This window comes from Montipora foliosa, unplaced genomic scaffold (assembly GCF_036669935.1).
Source record: "Montipora foliosa isolate CH-2021 unplaced genomic scaffold, ASM3666993v2 scaffold_321, whole genome shotgun sequence".
NCBI lineage: Eukaryota > Metazoa > Cnidaria > Anthozoa > Scleractinia > Acroporidae > Montipora > Montipora foliosa.
The window spans coordinates 21170-24157 of record NW_027179621.1 but is presented as its reverse complement, the minus strand read 5'-3'; the positions used below and the strand labels follow the sequence as shown (position 1 = coordinate 24157).

At 37.2% G+C, this 2988-nt stretch overlaps 1 long non-coding RNA gene across 1 annotated transcript; it reads left to right on the top strand.

Moving 5' to 3' along the window:
* Nucleotides 1-477: 477 nt before the first annotated feature.
* LOC137987241 (uncharacterized) lies at nt 478-2104 on the top strand. The gene is made up of 2 exons (XR_011120388.1): nt 478-656; nt 1840-2104. It is a non-coding gene; the product is annotated as an uncharacterized lncRNA (long non-coding RNA).
* Nucleotides 2105-2988: the final 884 nt, after the last annotated feature.

Below are 2988 nucleotides of genomic sequence, written 5' to 3'. Positions count from 1 at the left end.
TAAATCTGCTAATAGCCTGATAAAAAAGCGGCAATTTTCTGGTGTGATTACATATTTAAGCGCTTCCATTTTTTATCTGGATTCTTTTAAACGAATAAGACCGAAAAGTTCAATTTCAGGTAAGTTTACACCCTTTGCCAAAGAGTCTTCTAAACTGAAAAAGAAAACAATATGGAATAAATTTTATGAACCCTGAGCTCAATTCTTACTTTTCTTTCAACCTCGCAATTCTTGGTGTTAACAGCTAATTAACACCACGGGATCACGCGAGTGGTCATAGCTCGAGAGTCTTTAGTGGTGTTGCCTTCAACGTTCGCGTGCTGGCATTTTTCACTGGGCACGTGCGTTGGGTGTAGTCCTGAAAAAATAGGTTTACATCCGGTTGTCTCCAAATTTGGTGGGTTTATTGTGAATATGTTTAGCCAATCATCTACCCAGTTTCAGCGTGGAAACTTCAATAGCTCGTATACAACAGCCCTCACTGTCCTCGAAGGTCAGCCTTCGAGTGGTGTGTTTGCGAAATTTCTCTCACTTTTACGGACTGTTCGAAATGATTATTCATAGCAAAACCTCTGCTAAAGGGTGGGAAAAATGTCAGGAAAACAATTTCAAGCACTTTTGAAACGGCAGTTAGAAACGAACAACGGGAAATTGAGGTTAGTGATGACAACAGGGGCCTTAGGGAGGCTGCAAATAATTTCTCTTTTTTTCACACAATGAAACATATTCTCCTTATATATAATTGGGGTAATTATATCAAAACTCAAGACGAAATTTGGCTAGTGTATTAAGTATCCATCATATATTTCTCACATGACATTTTCCTTCAAAATACCGGTTACCATGGCAACGAATAAGGGTTTAAGTGACCATCATATTGTTTGAGCAAAAATTGCATAGCTTTTGCGAAAAGCAGATGTATCTGTGTGAGAATTAGAAGAAAAGGTGAGCAAAATCATTTAGAATGAGCTGACGCAAGCAGCTTTAGAAATGCATGTGTGGCTTACGCGCGTGCACGCTCAGCTGAAAACCCTCCTTAAGCACACACGTTTTTGAGACATGGACGGCAACCAGAAGAGAGTGTTTCGCGTGCCAGGACAGTGGTGTCTCCCAGGTTTTTTGTGTAATCATCTCTAATGGAGAAAAGATACTTAGCAATCAATGTAAATGTGGTTGGTTGTGTGAAGACAAGTTAACAGGGAAAACAGCTCAACTCCCGTTGCTGTCTCAAAAATGCAGGTGCTTGAGGTCCGTAATATTCTTGCACAGGCCACCATTTCTTCAATTGTTTTTTGAATGCCATGAACAAAGCCGGGACTGTCCTTTTTGCGTTGAAAATCGGGCCAGATTGTCAAATACAAATTAAATGAATGCAATTTTCATGTTTGTTGACATACATAATTTTGAAAAATCATTAAAAAAAATCACAGCTCCTTCTTTTTTAGCCAAATTTGGTGGAAATCTTGGTTAACTAAAAAAAAGGCTACTTTTTCAACTTTCTGTAACAGAAGATATAATTTTGAGTTTTTCTCTATTTCTGCTCAAATATTTTCAAATATTTTTCAGATTTTTGTTGTTTACAGTTATTTTTCAGAAAAGTCCTTGGTTTTTATGCTGGGATTTTTTTCATGAAAAGCCTATTTTATAACCTTTAAAAATAGTAGATATTGTAAGCCATATTGTATAAGCTTAAAATTAATGGAAGTCTAAACAATTGATCAGTTTTGTGGCTTGATTTGGATCCCTGCAAATCTTTGGGACAAAACAGAGTGCAGTCTTTGGTCAGCAATCATACAATAATTTTTATTCTCTCTTTCCCCCCTTGACATAATATTACAGATGATAACTCAAACATTGTTCTTTGAGTTTGGTACGGGCTGTACCGACTGTCTCAAGGAATCCTTGGCGTCTGCCCTCAGGCATTTGCGTAAACAAGCACAAACTATGTACGAGCAAATCAGAAGAAATGCCTGGCTGTCGAGTTGGCCTGAGACTGCTGAGGAACTAGAAGAGGGGGGTGCGGGGGTCACGTATAAGAGTACAAAGTTATCATTGGCCATTAGTCCAGTCCAGTTTAATAAAAATATCATGTTCACTACCAAGACAGGGTGCTGTTATTCTCTTAGACAGTTCATGAATTTTTTGTCCCTGAATTTCTCAAATACAGGTGAATGAGAGGTTGATTTAATATGTTGCTTTAGTGACTTGAAACTACATCACCTCAATCATTTGAGCCAGTAAGTGCTTTAAATATTGAGCCAGTTAAATTGACTCCACATGTACAAACATTGCAAATGACAATGATATTATTATTCTTACTTGGAACTAGGGCAATAGACAGAGAACTTAACAGTTGCCCTGTAACAATAGTAATAACCAGTTGAGTTTGATGTTGAAAATCTCATAGTAAAACATGCAACTTCTACTTGACATTGAAAACAAACAATATTTCTTTCTTCAGGTACATTTCGAAAAGTATGTACCGGTTACTTCATAGGGAATATGTTTTAGAGTACATTATCAATTACCAGTTGAATAATCCTCTTGTTCAGACACAACAGAAGATATATGGCAAAAGTTCACCTATTTCTGCTGATTTAATACTTTGCCCTAGTGACTTGAAACTACATTACATGTACATCCATCATTATTGAATTTCACTGATTACCAGTCCAAAATGTTACCCAAACACCCAGGCTAGGCTAGGGACTTAATGGTAGTTTCAAAAAAACTTTACATCAATACTCTCCCAGAGAGCTGAATAAATAAAGGAAGAAAGAAATGAAACAACATAATTTACGTCAATCAGTTGAGCAAGTAATTTTATATTGTTGTGATACGGGACACTGAAAAACACAGACTGCAGACTGTGCAGACCGTCTGCAAAATGAAAATGTGGGTAGCCTGAATTAGGTCTAAATAACATTTGGTTAGCCTAATGAGGCCTAAGTGACATTCAGGTTAGCCTGTTTACGGTTAGCTCTCAAT